Raw genomic sequence first — 17886 nt, 5'->3', positions numbered from 1 at the left:
CATTGTTATAGGTGTGATGTGGATACCAGTGTGATTGCGTTGCTTGTTTTCCACCTGGGATTGGGGCGCTGCAATATTTATTTTTATTTATTTTATTAGTTTTATTCCTAACTCCTTTTACACTTTGATTTACTGGCTGCTACAACGTGCACACCGGCCTGGCGATGGCACGTCGCACATACTGCTCCAAAAACTACCAAGCATTTCAGAGGTGAGATTAACTCTTTAGCAGCCTTACTGGCCTTGCTGCGGCACTGGCCTAACAGACCACCCTCGTTTTCATAAAAAGCCAAAACTCCACTGACACAGATTTGTACAGCAAGGACCAGTTTTATATGATGTACGCGAATGTTTGCACACGTTGCGGAAATATTTCCACACCTGGAGGTTACAAGTCGTAATCCCAGTCAGAAAGCTCAATGCTCAATTCTGCTCCATTTTGAACTGAATTAAAACGACGTGCAACAAGTTTCAAGTCATCTTATTCGTGCCGGATTGCGCCTCACAGAAGAGTCACTTTTGTCATCAGATTCGCGATTTGGCTCAATTGCGACTGTTTTACAAATTGGATCCGGACCATCGCCACTCCACATTCAAATAGCAACTGCAGGTCATTTTTGGTCTGCAGAAAACCGTGATTCTTAGCCTAGGCAACTTTTGAACACTTTTACACCAATCTTAATTCGGTAGCAATGGAAATACTAGTCGCACATCTATTTCCCTGTTGCCTGAACTATTTTCGGTGCCCATCGGGATAGAAAATACATCCCACTACCAAGGATGTGACCGACCACAAGACCCGGGAAGGGGGGGGGGCACTTGTAGTCGCTAAACGTTTTCTAACTGGGTACTACCCCGGCACTCTAATGTTATTGGTCACAGTATCTATAATAGTAACGAGAGATATGGCATAATTACAGAGTGTTATAACAAGAAGTCTTGACTGTCCCTCATGCAAAATAAAAAAAGTGATGCACTTTTTTTGAAAACTCAGAAAAAGCAGTGATGTCCCAACAGATGTTCTTCGTAATAAATCATGTCATTTAATATGTGTCTGATATCACAATCTATACAATTCCAAAGACGGACCTATTCTCCTGGTTACATTAATATGTTCAAACAGTTCATTAAATACACAAAATTATTGTGTTACACTGTAAAATTCCACCAACTGTTGTAAGTAACACAATATTATGGTTTCCACATATTAAATGACATGATTAATTACGAAGAACATCTGTTGGGACATCACTGATTTTTCTGAGTTTTCAAAAAAAGTGCATCACTTTTTTTATTTTGCATGGGGGACAGTCAAGACTTCTTGTTATAACAAGGTGTAATTATGCCATATCTCTCATTACTATTATAGATACTGTGACCAATAACATTAGAGTGCCGGGGTAGTACCCAGTTAGAAAACAACTTTTGAACACTATTTTACTTCAGTTAAAAAACAAGCATTGGCATAGCCAATAGGTCTCGCCTTTGGGACCTTATAAGTGTTTAGCCATGCAACAGTTGATATTGTTGCACCAAGGATATTGTGCTGCCTAACTAAATACTTATAAGGTCCCAAAAGCGAGACCTATTGGCTATGCCAATGCTTGTTATTACTACACCTACGTTTGCAACGCGTAGTGCCCGTATTATATTGCAATGGGTGAACCTGCTACAATTAGGTTGCCCCTGTCCAGTGGCTATACCACGTGAAGGAGATTTACGTGATGGTAAATTCAGTATAAACTGAACAAACTCATTTTGCATTAGCATAACACAGCCAAATTTACGCAAGCGATTCCTCGCAAAATTCTATCAAGGTGACAACCTTTTTTGACAATTGTTCAACGCTAGTCTACCACTTCCCTGCAAGGGTGCTGAGCAGTTATGCCAGGAAGGCAGTTGCTGCTCAGATTGCCATGAGGACTGCTCAGTGCAGGATATTTACAACAATGTTTTTGTGACCCACAACATAGCTTTCTCACAGTGTGATTAATCGAGAGTGTTATTTCCAAACTCATTGGCATTGCTTTTATCAAACTCACAAGGATGTGTCCAGATTTAAATTTGTGTCCAGCCGGTCACACACTCCAAAACCAGGTGGATTGTCTACCAAGCTCAACATTTTATAACCTGCGTAGGTTAACCTCGAATATGCATATGATGCCATGTAAAGATTGGGGAAATCTTTTCACTGGACATGCAAGATATGATATTCTAGTCAAAATTCCAAAAATGTACTGCTGTTTGAAATTATTATATGTGAGTAGCTCTTAACAGAGCCACAATATTAACAGAAAAATAACTACCACTTATTTGATGATTTGAGATTGCAGAAGTTCCTGGAGGTCCTTAGACAGAAAATGGTAAAAATTAGGTTATGCCTCAAGTTTGCCTCACCCCAGTGACTGGGGTTAGTTTAGTCAGCAGTTACTGCTCTTAGAGAGTTTTCAACTTACATTTTCTTTTTGTTACTCACAAGAAAAATGTGTGTAAGACTGCACTGATTATCCCAAAATATTAGATGCAAAATTCTACAAAGCGCAATATTTTCCATTGATAGTCGCTCCCAAAAACATCCCTGCTGGGGGACCATTGAGTCACTCACAAATGTTATATAGCATGATGATACCACAACGCAACAAAGACGCACTCTTCCCATAATATCAGAGAATCGACCATCTTAGGCATCATCGGATCCTGGCTTCATACTGAATCTTTAGCAACCTGGGACCCAAAAATAAAAATAAAAATTGGATAGGAAAAACAAAAAATGACAGTGTGCTGATAAAAAGAGTTATAAAAGAAAATGGCAGTGGGCTTGTGCTCGTCATTCCTGAACACGTTCATGCCACCAAACTGTGCATCCAATATCATCAGTTCTTAACACACCAGGCACGATTCACAAAGGTCAGTAGTGTGTAAATGTAAGGTTGCAATTTCTTTTTAATTTTTTACTCCTGTTGAGAATTTACAAAGGTATTCTTGGCAGGTGCATGTGCAATTAAGAATGCAAATTTCTCTGCAAGGGTTGGGAGAAATCAGCACCCATAAATCTCACTCAGGGGATGGAAAGTAGGTGTGTCAATGCGTGGTCTGCCTTGGAAGTTTGGGAGCACCTACAAACAGGTACATTTGTGGGCATTCTCAAACTCATCTCATCCCCTTTCCACTCTGGACATGGAGATTTATTTCACCAAATGGCTGGTGTAACCTGTCTTCTAGGATAGGAAGGGGAACGGATGACCCCCAGATTTGGTTGGGGTGCAAAGTAAAGGTTTTTTACATCAAGGGGAAACAGGATTTCTCTGCTTGCATAAGTGCATTTGCACAGGAGGCTAATTTATCCTTCTGCACTATTCTCCACTAGAGAACACTCCACAAATGGGGCACAGTAGCATGTTAACCAAGCATTGGCAAACATAACAGATTTGGGATTATTTTGATTTTTTATTAAAAAACATAAGAGACTGTTGCACTGAAAACACTAACACAATAACGTTGTAGTATTTGATGTATAGAATGCTGTTGTGAGCTGGGTAGGAGATACCTAGTATTTTCCATGAATCTATGGATAGCGGTTTCCCCCTGTATTTTATCTTTGTGTTTGCCCACAGTGATTCCCACCTTGAGATTTTATGCTGTGTTCGGTGACGTACCTTAGAGGCGCTGACACAACTGCCCTACGAAACTCACCATGGAGACAACCCTGCAGGGGAATGTGGGTGTCCTTGGACAAGCTCCTAGACTCATACGATCCGCCTTGAATAGTACCAACAGAACGAAACAATCGGCTCGAAAGCACACCCCCACTGGGTCAAGACACTATCGAGAAGAAAGCAAACTTCTGGTATGCTATCTCTTTTTCTCTCTACCTTAATTCCTATCCTTTCCCCTTTCACTCTCTCCTTTTCCCTTACTGTGACAGTGGATTGGGGGACAGTCAAGCATATATAATCTGAAACTGTACTACAACTAACACAGCCAGTTTGGGCTGCCACCCTGCAACGACAAAGTGTTGATGATTACATGTTTTATGTTGTAAAAAAACAATGAAAAACTACATCGAAATAAGAATGCGGTTGTGAAATGTGGGATTTAATTTGACATGATTCACTGTACTTTTGAGATGTAAATTAGTCCTACATGCATTACAAAGTGAACGCTACTTAGAAGGTGGAACATTACATTGCAAAGCCAATAGCATGAAGTGAGACAGAAATACTCTAGTTGAAGCCAAAGGCCACTATATGTATATTTTAAAGAGCTAGACTAGTAACAATAGGTCAGCTAAAAAGCTGTGCTGAGAAGTCAAACCTAAAAAGCCACATAACATTCCCAGAAGTACACCTGGGAAGCTGTAACAGGCAAAACTATCCAGTCGTACTTCCGGGAAGGTTTGGATTGGAAATAAAAAAAGAAAAAGGTTTGAAGTGGAGGGGTAAAATGTGTACTCCCACTCCAAATTGAACAGTAGCGAAGGTGATGGAAAGTGCAGGGGCGTAACACAGGCCCCCGCATCCCGCAGTGCGGGGGGGCCCAAACTCTCAGCACTGCTCTTTGGCTGGGGAGCTCATGATAGAGTCCGGAGGTGGCCCCTCCACGTACCTTGCAGGGGGACCCCCTCAATTATCGTTACGCCACTGGGATGGTGGAGGGTTTAGACTTATCATTCCCACTCCAACTTGAGCAACAGTAGAGGAAGTGTAGAAGGTTGGTGGGATTAGATTTACCATCTGAACTCCAACAAAAGCATCCGTAGGGAAAGTGTTGAACTTTGGAGGGGGAGGGGTTAGATTTATTATTCCCACTCCGATGTAAGCAACACTAAGGAAAGTGTTGGATTTTGGGGGGTGAGAACAATTAGTCCTACGCCGGCATAAGCAACATTAAGCAAATTATTAAACTCTAGAAAGCTTGGATTTAATTTTCCCTACCCTAAACTAATACAAAATAAATGATATTTATTTCCATAAACACATTAAAAATAGGTCTTGAACAATATAGGTTATTAAAAACTAAAAATACAAAATTAAGCTAAAAAAGTATACATAACATATTTTTAAATGACATCAATTTAAAATATTAAAACATGTAATACTACCCACCCTGTTAACCTACAATTTCAACAAAAAAACTAATTGAATACACATTTTAAAATATAAAACTATAAAATGATTTATTAAACAAAAAAACCTTAAAAATAATACAATTTGCCAATTTTTAAAAAACAAATAATTAAACACAATCGTTCAAACGACAAGTCAAAAAAAATGATTACCATATTGTTAAAATTATCTTTGTCAAAAAAAATACATTATCTAACCATCATATTAAAACTTATAAAAATGATAATCAGTTAGAAAATAAGTTTTAAAAAACTCCCACCTTACTCCCCTACAAATCCTACATCCCCCCAAAAAACTCTTAAAATTCACTACCAAATCAGAAAAACCAACACACTAAAAAATGATAACTTATAGCACCAAAAATATTAAAACTTAACGAAATAGTTAAACTATATTGTGTCCAACTGCATTTACTTCAGCATTGGCAAAGTCATTAGGTCTCGCCTATGCAAAAGCTATTGGCTTAGCCAATACGTTTTATCCATGTTGTACAGCAGTGTAGCTGCTGTTCAGAATCGCTAAAAATTAGTGGGGTAAAGGAGAGTGGTCTGGAGTGTCATAAAGTTGCGTGGGGTAGAGTAGAGTTGAGTGGAGTGAATTGGAGTGGCGTAGATTGGTGTAGAGTGTTGTGGAATGTGGTGGAGGGTGTAGAGTGGAAGGGGGTAGACTATCAGAGTGGAGTAGCATAGAGGGTTGTGGAGTGTTGTATAGCAGAGTGGAGTGGTGTAGAGGGTGTTGCTTGAGTCGAGTAGAGTGTTATAGAGTGGCATACAGCGGAGTAGATTGTTGTACAGTGCAGTAGTGTAGGAGAGTGGAATGGCATACAGTGGAGTAGAGTGTTACGGAGTTGAGTGGCGTAGGGCAGAGTGGAGTGGCGTGGAGTGGTTTAGAGTGGACAATACAAAAGATGGTAATAGCGTTCCCTACAGGGAAAAACCGCACATCAAACAAAGCAGTGTAATAAATAACAAGTACAAGGGTGAAAAGTAATCAAATGCAAAAGTATCGGGGTGCTCGAGTAGCTAAAGCACCTACTACCAAATGGTGCTATTGGCAGGTTACAAGTAACATGCACATAAACATTCAAGAAGAAGCTGTTACAGCACACCCTTATTAATTACAATAAATCCAAAATAAGCGTATTGGATATTTGTTTGTCATAACATATGATAATCAGTCCCTAAAGTCCTAAGGCAAGTGTAGTATATTCCAATCTTGTGGGGTTTCCAGAACTGATCCACAAATACCTTCCGTTGACTATTCTGTTTATTGTTATGAAAGAAATTCCCAGCAATTACTGAAGCCAACACGTGTTTCGTCTGTACATATCTGTATTCAGACTTTCTCAAGGCGCAAAGGCAATATTGTAGGCTGATGATCCGCGGCACAACGGGTGATCAGTACGGGTGGTGGTCTAATCTGTACTTAAAACGATCCTGAGTTGAGACCACAATGCCCAAGAAGCAATGGTGAGTATAAAGCTGAAAACATCTCCAAATATCAATATCAGACCCGTACCTCGTTGGTCTTGGCCAACTCCAGCGCAGTCCCAAAATTCGGCCGCGAATGAGATAAGAACTAATGTAGGTAAACTGCAGCGGCGTCCTTACTCAAATAAGACTAAGATAAATTACTAAAGCACCGGCTCCTGAAGTAGTGAAGGAACATCGAAGGGCCAGACTTTGATAGTGTGGAGTAGAGATGTAGAGTGGAGTAGAGTGGAGCAGCATACAGTGGGGTAGAATTTAATGGAGTGCCATAGAGCAGAATATCGCGGAGTGGAGGGCCGTAGAGTGGATTAGAGTGACCTAGAGTGAATGGAGGTAAAGTAAAGTGGTGCGGAGTAGATTGGTGTAGAGTGCAGTGGCACAGAGAAGAGTGGTGCGGAGTACACTGCAATGGTGTAGAGTACAGTGGCATACAGTGGATTGTTTCAGAGTGGAGCAGTGCAGAATGGAGTGGTGCAAGGTAGAGTACAGTGGCGCAGATTGGTCTAGAGTGCAGTGGCGTGGAGTGCAGTGGTGCAGAATAGATTAGAATGGCAGGGAGTGGCGAAGAGTAGTGGTGTAGAGTGCACAGGTGTAGAGTGTAGTAGAGTGGTGTACATTGGATTGGTGCAGCGTTGAGCAAGGTGGCGTAGTGTGCAGTAGCCGAGAGTGCAGTCTTGCAGAGTGTGGTACAGTGCAGTGGTGCAGAGTAAAGTGGCACACAGTAGAGTGGCACAGATAAGTAAAGAGTGGCGTAGCGTGCAGTGGCATTAAGAGCAGTATAGTGCAGTGGTGTAAAGTGTTGCAGAGTAGAATATAGTGGCGTTGAGTGTTTCAGAGTACAGCATAGTGGCAGGGAGTACAGTGGTGTAGGGTAGTTGGCGTAGAGTGCCTTGGTTTTGAGTAACGTGATGTTGAGTGCAATGGCATAGAGAGCAGTGGTTTTGAGAAGAGTGGCGTAGAGAGCCGTGGTTTAGAGTACCTAGAGGGCAGGGGCATAAAGTGCAGTGGTGTAGAGTGTTGTAGAGTAGCGTATAGCAGGATAGAGTGCCGTGGTGCAGAGTAGTTGGAGTAGAATGCAGTGGCATAGAGTGCATTGGGTTTGAGTAAAGTGGTGTTGAGTGCATTGGCGTGGAGTGTAGTGGTTTAGAGTACAGTGGCGTAGAGTAGTGTAGACTGAGTAGAGTGAAGTAGCGTACAATGGATCGATGCAGGGTAGAGTGCAGTGGCGCTGAGTAGAGTAGCATAGAGTGCAGTGGCACTGAATGGAATGTAGAGTGAAGTGGCGTATAGTAAAGTGGTGCAGGGTAGAGTGGTGCAAGGTACAGTGGAGTGGCATAGAGTAGAGGCATAGCGTCCATTGGCGTCGAGTATAGTGGCACCGTATGCAGGGTAGCAGAGTAGAGTGGCGTACAATGAAGTGATGAAGAGTGGCTTAGACTGGAGTGCTGTAGGGTGCAGTGGCGAAGAGTGCAATGGTGCATAGTAGAGTGGGGTTGAGTGCACTGGCATAGAGTAGTGCAGAGTAGAGAGATGTAGAATGCAGTGGCGAAGAGTGCTGTCTTACGAAGTGGAGTGGTGCACAGTAGAGTAGAGAGCAGTGGTGTAGTGTGCAGTGGTGTAGAGCAGCGCAAAGTAGAGCAGCACAGAGTAGAGTGTTGCAGAGAGCAGTGACATACAATACAATTTCGTAGAGTAGATTGTTTCAGAGTAGAGTGCAGTGTAGAGTTAGGTAGAGAGTAGTGGTGTACAGTGCATTGGTGTAAAAAAACGTAGAGTGGCATTGGGTAGAGTAGAGTGCAGTGGCATAGAGTGCAGTGGTGCATATAAGGGTGGCGTAGAGTTCAGTGCCAGAGACTGCAATGTTGCAGAGAGAGTGGCGTAGAGTTGAGTGGTGAAGGGTGGAGTGCAGTCTAGTGATGTAGAGTGTATTGGTGTAGAGTGGCTTAGAGTAGAGTGGTGTAGAGGAGAGTGTAGTGGCATAGAGTGGCAGAGAGTGCAGAGTAGACTGTCATGGAGTGCAGTGGCGTATAGTAGAGTGGCGTAGACTGCATTGTGTGGAGTGCAATGGCATACAGTGGTATAGAGTAGAGCAGTGTAAACAGCAGTAGCGTAGAGTACAGTGGTGCAGAGTAGAATAGAGTGGGTTACAGTACAGTGGTGTAGAGTGTAGTGCGTATAGTGCAGTGGGGTAAAGTGCTGCAGCATGGAGTATAGTTAGAGTGGTACAGAGTAGAGTATATAGGTACAGAGTGCAGTGGTGCAGAGTAGTTGGCGTGGAGTGCAGTGGTCTAGAATCAATTGGTTTTGGTTAAAGTGGTGTAGAGTGCATTGGCATAGGGTGCAGTGGCGCAGATTAGAGTGGCGCAGGGTGGAGTGGCGCAGGGTGGAGTGGTGCACGGTAGAGTACAGTGGCGTAGAGTAGATTAGAGTAGCGAAGAGCACGTTGGCATAGAGCGGAGTGGTACAGAGTACAGTGTATCGGCAAATGGTGCAGTGGCACAGGGTGCAGAGTACAGTGGTGTGGAGTGGCACTGAGTGGAATTGCGTGGAGTGGCATACAATGTAGAGTGCATTAGTGCATAGTAGAGTAGTGTACGGTAGAGTGCATTGGCATAGAGTAGAGTTGGGTAGAGCAGAGAGGCATAGGGTGAAGTGACAGAGTGGAGTGGTGCAGATTAGAATGCAGTGACGCAGTGTGGAGTGGTGCAGAATAGAGTAGAGTGGCATAGAGTGGAATATGCATGGTGTGGTAACACACTTCCATTACAGACAACACATCTTCAATTGAAATCACCATTACATTTGCACAGACATACAGATTTTCTGATAAAAGTCTTCAGCGCACAAACGCTAATGTGTGGAAATGTCATCACCTAGTGTATTGATTTCTTTTGATCGTTTTAAAATATTTGTTTCCATCACACTCACTTCAGAATGATTAAAAAAAACCTCCTTCATTTGGGCTTTTCCAGTTCTGAAATATCTGCACAGTTCATTTACAAACATTTACATTTTATTGTGTGCTAGAAAAACATTAAAATTATAAAGCCTTCCTCAAGCACTACTCTGAGCCAGCATAACTGTCACATAAATCCTCTCACTTTGAAGCCAGAGAAAGAAAAGTAAACACCAAGTTCCCTGGAAGACAGAGCCTGACGTTAACTTTGTCTTTGAATGCACAGCAAATGTGACAAGATAAGAACACGATTTAAAGGCTTGTTTACAGAAATCGAACACTAGTGGACGAATACAGTATATAGAGCATAGGGTTGGGCATGGGAAGGGATGAACTCTAGCTGGACAACCTAAAACAAATATAGCCAGCAAGTAGAAAGCAAGCAAATGTGAGTTACAAAGTCAATGGTAAAGAACAGGTGGAATGCATTTCCAGGGAAGCTTTCCGAATGTCCTTAAGTTGTCATTAGCAATCAGACAGCTGTGCTGTCAAGTGGGCTTCAACCTAATAAAAAGAAGTAAGTTATAAAAGACCAAAAAAAATAAAAAATGATATTCTTGTTCTATATTCGGCTATGTAAACAAATGATGGACGGAATGCTGAATAAATCATACATTCACCCCCAGACAAGAGATCTGGGTTAAATCCATTGTTCTTTTGCTCACCATGCCACCCCAGTTTAGACCCAGCCATATGCAAATCAGTCTTGACCCTGTGCCTCATGGGAACAGTCCAGATCCAACTGCCAAGCCAGGTCCTCCCTGGACCGGAAACAAGCATCCTGGGAACGGTTTCTGGGTATTACCCTTCATCAGCCAGGCTAGCTTGAATCCAGTGGCACGGTGAGCAAGGGACCCACGTCTGGGCATACCCATCCCACTTAGGATGAAAAGTGCTAGGTAAACAAATGATGGACGGAATGCTGAATAAATCATACATTCACCCCCAGTCAACAGATCTGGGTTAAATCCATATATTCTGTCACACAATCTTCTTGACATTATAATATTTGCATCTCACAATATTTTGCCAGAATACATTGAAGTGCAGGCCAGTTGTCATCAGCATAGTGTAAGTGTTTGAGCGACTTTAAGCAACCTCTAATGCGCTGTACCCAGTACATGTGCATGTTGCAAGTGCAAGTTTGCATCTGAACTGGAAAAAGCACATTCAGTGTACACATGGCGCATTATCCTAGTCTTTGTTCGCAGTACCCATTTAAAGGCGCGCTGGGCGCAGACTGGGGCAGAGTCCCTATTTATCATAAGGACCCTGGAGGGTGTAAGATACTTCAAGGGTGAAAAGCTCTTGATGTCACAATAAATCCCTTGATCGAGATATATATCGATCTCAGACCTGGCTTACAGTCGCACCAAAAGTCTAGACTGTGCACCATCGCCTTTAATATAACTAACTCACTAAGCTGGCTTGCTACTGTATATGAGCAGAATTTACTTTATTAAGCTCTACATATGCAAGGTATTTAGGTCTATGCGTATTTTTAATTTATGCATGGAATGCAGATCAAAGAGCGTAATTACACAGTTAATAACCACTTACACAACACACAATTTAAACATAATTATTTTTGCTACATAATAATAGGTGTTACTTACTACGCTACTTAAAGGTAAGCAATTTATTAACCTTGTAAGTAATAAAGATTGAGTTAAACCAGCAAAGGTTCAAACATCAAACATAGTGGCCCTGCAAATTACAATCGGGTGTTTTCATTCAACAAATACTCCACCCATCTATAAAATAATACCTGTATTGAAACTAGTGACCAGCAATGTACACAAGGTTCCCCGCAACAACCCTATTAACTAGGGTGACCAACCGTCCGTAAATTTCACGGACAGTCCGTAATTTCGGCCGTCTGTCCGTTGTCCGTGAAGGATTCTTTAACGGGCGCCATTTGTCCGTAATTTTAACCGGGCACCGGTCGCACCACCCTAAAGCCGGCACAGCTTCCACCCACCTCCCTTCTTGACTCCGATGCTGCTGAGGTCGGGTGTAACAGACTCCGATGCAGTACCAAAGCTCAGATACCCAGCAGCATTGGAGAGGCACAGCGGGGATGGCAACCCTCACACCTTCAGCCCTGGATGGGCTGTTAAGAGGTGCTTGAATTAGGGGTGGGCGGAATTTGCGGAATCGCGTTACGCAAATCTCCGCGAAACGGTAAAAAATCTCCGCGAACACGCAGAAATTCCGCGAACACGCGGAATTGCTTGTTCGCGATGCTTTTTTCCTGTTCACAATTGCTGTTTGCGTGCTCGGGGAGAAATATCTCGCGAACACGCATTTTGAGATCGCGAACAAGCAAAAATTTCGCGAAATCGCGGAAAGCAGACTTTTTAGCAATTTCGCGTTCTCCGCGGAACGCGAAATTACGCAAATTCCGCGAGCGGAACGGAATTTACCGCCCAGGCCTAGCTTGAATGTGACTGAGAGGGAGGGGCTGCAGCTTCAGGAGCAGGGGCATCTATTCAGATGCAAACAGCCCTGAATGCGTCATGTCTCTGCAATTTAGAGAGGCCTCACACATTCCCTTTCTGCCCAGGGCCCCAAAAATCATTGAACCGGCCCTGATTACACCAAGGCAGCACGTGGTTCTCTTCACAGAGCTTAATTACTGTTACTAAATTGTAAGCAAACCTCGGTTCTTAAAACATGCAGTCTATAATGTAATAAAATAAAGAAATGGCACAGTCGCACCCACACTGATTAACAAAGTATGGAGGACAATCAGTTAAATCAGTTCTTTTTTAGTATCTCCTTTAAGTACTGTACATCACAGTGGGGGATGGCAAATCTAATATTTTAGAAAGAGAACCTGTCGTCTGGTTGTCTTGTCCAGGAGGGGGTGAGGAACCCTACCCCACCCTGGAAGAGACCACGATGATGCTAGAATACTGCATGCCCACCCCTGTGCCCACCCTGGTGGATCCCGTTCCCCCTCCTGTGATGGCTCCTGCTCCCCACCCCCAGTGATGGCTCCTGTCCCCCCATGTGGTGGCTCCTGTCCCCCCCCCCCGCCTGTGATGGCTCCTGTCCCCCCTGTGATGGCTCCTGTCCCCCCCTGTGATGGCTCCTGTCCCCCCCCCTGTGATGGCTCCTGTCCCCCCTGTGGTGGATCCTGTCTCTGCCCTGGGTGGCTTCTGTCCCAGTCCTGTAATGGCTCCTGCAGCGAGGGTGAAGTTCTTGATGGGCCTCTTCTCAAAAGGTTCAGCTCAAAATTAATATGAAAAGGTGAGCGAGTGAGTAAGTGAAGGGATGGGTGGATAGCTGGATGAATTAGTGAAAGGGTGAATGGATGAATGAAAGATTGAATAGATGGATAATGAGAGAGGATTGATGAGTGAGTGGAAGGATGGATGAGAGAAAAGGTAAATAGCTGGATGTATGGGTCGAAGGGTAGCTGGATGGGTAAAAGGGTGGATGGATGAGTGAAAAGGTGGATGATGAGTGAGTGGGTGGGTGGATGGATGGGTGAAATGATGGATGGATTGATGAATTGATAAGTGCAAGGGTGAATGGATGGACGGATGAGTGAAAGGGTGGATGGATGGATGAGTGAGTGAAAGGGAGGGTAAGTGGACAAAAGGATGAATAGATGAGTGAAGGAGTGAAAGGATAAATGGATGAGAGAAAGGATGGATGAGTGATAGGGTCAAAGGATGGATTCATGAGTGGATGAGTAGATGGATGGGACGAAGGATGGCTAAGTGAAAGGGTCGATGAAGAGAGAAAGGGAGGATGGATGGATGACAAAGGGTGGATGGGTGGAAGGATGAGTGACTGGGTGGATGGATTAGTAAGTGAAAGGATGGGTGAAAGGGTAAATGGCTGGATGGATGAGTGAATGGATGGATGGGTAGAAGAGTGGATGGATTAGTGTACAGATGGATAGGGTGAAAGGGTAGATGGATGGATGATGGATGGATGAGTGAAAGGATGGATGAAGAGATGGATGAGTGAAATGATAGATGGAAGGATACATGATGGATAGGTTTGCAAATGGTTGAATATGTTTGGATATGGCTGGGCTTACTTATATACTATTGCGCGACCTCCTCTGATGTGTCTGTAAAACGTACCTATTGTCCTGAAGTTTTATCCTAAATTTTGACCTCTTGTCCTGAATTTGTGTCCCGAATTTTGACCCTTTGTCCTGAATTTTTACACTCACCGTCCTGAATTTGCACCAATGCCAGTTGGTCACCCTACTATTAACGTACTGCGCCAACTTTCTGTAAATGAAAAAATTGGAACTAGCAGGCTACACTCAGCAAGAGGCATTTAAAGCTGTAGGGCAGTGCTTTGAATGGGAATACAGATGTACTCTTTCAAATTATGAAGTGCTGGTACTCAGTACGGGAGAGCACCTGCCCATTTAAAACACTTCGTTAAAGTATTGTGTGGTGATGCAAACCAATATAACAATAACCTTCAGATCTCTGCAGCAGGTGCCTTAACCACTACATTTCTTACCAGCCACTATAATACACTGAGTCTTAACGTTCACACAACCATCTCTCTTACACAGCTTTACAGCATTTCTAGTTGGAAACACTGTGCCTGAGGCAAAGGATATAAAAAATAATTCAAACGTCCTTTGGAATTCACGATTTTAAACCTATATTATCCTGTTTCAAAACTCAACAAAAAATATCCATGTTTACAAGCGGCGGTAGGATGGCTGTCACTGACTTTGCCCCCTTTCGGCTTCACCCCCTCTATGACGCCCACCAGCGCTAAATTTGTAGATTCCCGGAGAACTTTTTTGCCTTTTCCATCACTTGTCGGGAGTCTTGCATACGAACAGGAGGGCCCCCGCCTTCCATTGATGAGCCTACACCGGAGACGGAATCAAACTGCGACCATTTCATTAGCGACGAAAAACTCCAACTCCTCTAGGAAAGGTGGCCAAGGCAGCCGCTAGCGCTACGAGGTCATACCAATGGAGGAATGCGCGCTATGCAGTGCAAGTGACATAACACAGGCAACGTTTCTTACCTAGTGCCCCTTTGTGGTTTAGTCGCGGCAAAATCAGCTTGAACTTCCAGAAGGTCCGACGCAGACTGCCCGCTCCACAGGCTGCGCATTCCGCCTCAGCCTGCGAGCTGCCATGCCCCGAGAGAGAGCCCCCCAATCCAGGCGCTCTCCGTGTTGATGTGCTACGCCTCTGCCAGCTAGTGGTTTTCCTGACAGAATAGGGAATTCCTGGGACTTCTGCGCATGCTCGAAAAGGAAAAGGCGTGTTTGAGTTAAAGGGGCGTGGTCATGTAAATTTGGGAGAGTACACTATGCCAGCATCTTGTTCCAACAGAAAATGCTTCTTTCTTGTCAGGTAGCTCGCCTGTCTTCAATACACAAGCACACTCTTTCCAGTGCAGTTGTGAAATAGTATGCTCACGCGTTTCTTAAAAAAATAAGAATAAAAAAGAACTCGTGGTACAATCTGACGACTTGAGCTGTCTGAGAAACTCCAGTTGGACCAATTCCTGCCAGAAAGTGCAACATTACTGCCAGATGGTATCTATTAAAGCCAGTATGCGCATGCGCGGGCTCTCCCGTGCTCTGGACGGGCAGCATACCTGCTCTAGTTTTCATGGACACGCTGCTATGCTGCAACAGAAGACGATAGGGGAAGCAGGCCAATATCGAATTACTGTTGCACAAACACAGAACAATATGTACTTTAAGGCATATGGCAAGGACCATGAAGCATGCATAGTTACCATTTCCTCCTGGAACCACCTTCCTGAGTGGGTTTTTCGAAATGTGAAGCCAAGTAACTTAGAAATAATACTGGCTTTCCTGTTTGTCCAAACTGTGTGACCCTAGGCAAATAGTGTATAACACAGAACCTCCTTTTTAGGTCTCGCCTAGCGAACGCAGCGCATGTGTTGTGTCGTGCCTGTGACGTAACAGGCACGCACCGTGATAGTCAGGTGATCGCGATATACAATAAATAGGGTGCGCACGTACGTACGCCAGTTGGGCGACAGACGGCGATCCCATCGCATACAAGCTCTGTGTCCTGTGGTCATTAAGGTCCTAGTGCATCCAGGTTAAACCCCCCCTGTGTCGGAGCCCCCTCGCTACGCAGGCACTCACCCGACACAACAGCTGGCGACGAGGGTGGGCGTGCCCTCCTCCTGCACCGTACGGCGGCCGCGAGGGTTCTCATCGCCCTCGTGGTGCTCGTGCCGCGGTGCGCTGTGCCCTGGAATCCCCCGGCGGTGAATAGCTCCCACGAGGCCCTCCGGTCAGCGGGAGGCGTCTGCGTCGCTGCAGTGCACCGCTCTCGACCGGGGCCCGTGCTGTGAGGCCGTTCCAGGAAGCTGGGAAGCGCGCGCACATGTGCGCGCAGGACCGCGTGGTGTCTGGCACCTCCACCGCGCTGCAGGCCCTGATGACACTGCTGCAGCCGGCGGTGGAAGGAACAAGCTGGCCTGAGGGATCTCCGTTGTGGTGAGGAGACTGGGGGAGGAGTGCAGCGCGCAACAAGGCTGCTTGATGGACAAGGAAGGGGGAGTGGCAGCCCCCTAGTGGAAATAAACAAGCATTGGCAGCCCAAAGTCAAAAATAAAAACAAGCATTGGCAGTCCTAAGGGGCAAAGAAGCACCAAGCAGACCCCAAGCACCCCAAGGTGTCACTAGGCACTAAGCACTGGTAGCCCCAAGCAGTCCCAAGCTCCCAACAACAATCAAGCATTGGCAGCTGTCAGAGCCCCAAGGAAAAAAAGGGCACTGCCCCATTAAAACAAACTTGGGCAGCAGTCACACTGGACGAAGGGCCAAAAGAGGGGTTACACAAGTGAGGTGACGGACCGCAGCACATCCTCAGTAAAACGGAAAGGCACACAGATGCCAGTAGGGAGACACCCTACAACACACAGGGCAGACAACCATGTCGACGATTCCCCAGATAGAACCATTCTTAGTGGAAGGGTCCCCGTCATCACTCGCGCCAAAGTGGAAAGACTGGCTGGACCGGCTGAAAATCTTCTTCGAAGCCACCAAAGTCCATAAGGACCAGAAAAGAGCCATGCTACTACATCTTGGGGGTAAAGACATTCATAACATCACCAAAACACTCGTCGAGGCCACGCCCAAAATACACCACACCTTGATAAACGCTCTCAACGGGTATTTCGAACCAATGGCTAATCAGGATTATGAGGGGTTTATATTCAGGCAAGCGCGCCAACTACCGGAGGAGCCACTGGATACTTTCCACGCAAGGCTCAAGAACCTAGCCTCCACGTGCAGATTCCGCGACGAAACAGAAGAGATTAGGGGACAGATAATTCAGGGCTGCGCATCGGCCAAGCTCCGGGAACGGATCCTGGAGGAGGCAGGAAAGTCGCTGACCGACATATTGACCCTAGGCCGCACCAAAGAACTGTCAAAGGCCCGCGCAGCCCATATGGAGGCTGCCCTCCAATCACCAGTCAAGACAGAGCCGGTGAATGCGGTGACAACCAAGCCGCCAGCCAGATGAAACAAGAAGGACACAAGGGCAATGCCTTCAGGACAAGGAAGAAGCGGTGGATACTGTGGAGGACTACCCCACAAAGCGGCAGAATGTCCAGCCAGAGGCAAGAAGTGCTCGGGATGTGGGCGATTCAATCATTTCGAGAAAGTTTGCAGATCCAAGCGATATAGGAAGCCTCGGCAAGAAGTTAACACGATTCCGGAGGGTGGGAGAGAGCCCAGTGACATGGATGATGACAAGGAAGAAGAGAGGGTAGTCCACAAAGTGCACATGATCGGGACGACAACCCGGAAAGCACGGCGATTGCCCCAGTGCAACATTCGAGTAGGGCACCAAGATGTCATGGCTGTGGTTGACACCGGTGCTACGATCAACATCATGGCCTCTGCGGTGTACGAAAAGATGTCTCCGGCGCCAAACCTACACCCGTCAGCAATCACGGTCTTTGCCTATGGACAGGATACTCCATTGAAGATACGAGGCTGGTTCAGGACGGCCATCTCTCACGGCACGAACTCCCTTGACACCAATGTGTATGTTACTGAAGACAGACAAGGTATGTTACTAGGGTGTCGGGCTGCGGAAGACTTAGGGGTGGTAACCTTTGCATTCGGGGTGCACCAGGAATCGATTCAACACATTGTGACAGAGTTTTCGGAGGTCTTCAAAGGCCTTGGGAAATTTAAAGGCAAAGAGGTTCATCTCCACATCGACCCTACAGTACAGCCTGTGGATCTACGCCACCGACGAATAGCGTTTCACCTGCGTCCTCTGGTGGAAGAAGAATTAAAAAAGCTAGAAGCT

The 17886-nt window shown here is 45.2% G+C and overlaps 1 protein-coding gene across 4 annotated transcripts in view; it reads right to left on the bottom strand.

The window, feature by feature from the left end:
* DNMBP (dynamin binding protein) overlaps positions 1-14798 on the bottom strand; it is a 483425-nt gene extending 468627 nt beyond the window's left edge. For all 4 annotated transcript variants that reach the window (XM_085606286.1, XM_085606284.1, XM_085606291.1 and 1 more), the window contains exon 1: positions 14595-14798. The gene's annotated coding sequence lies outside the window, so the exon portion shown is untranslated. The remainder of the gene's footprint in view (positions 1-14594) is intronic.
* Positions 14799-17886: the final 3088 nt, after the last annotated feature.

The sequence above is a fragment of the Triturus cristatus genome, chromosome 1_2 (genome assembly GCF_964204655.1).
Source record: "Triturus cristatus chromosome 1_2, aTriCri1.1, whole genome shotgun sequence".
Lineage (NCBI taxonomy): Eukaryota > Metazoa > Chordata > Amphibia > Caudata > Salamandridae > Triturus > Triturus cristatus.
The sequence above is the reverse complement of the archived record's forward strand: the minus strand, read 5'-3'. Positions and strand labels throughout refer to the sequence as shown.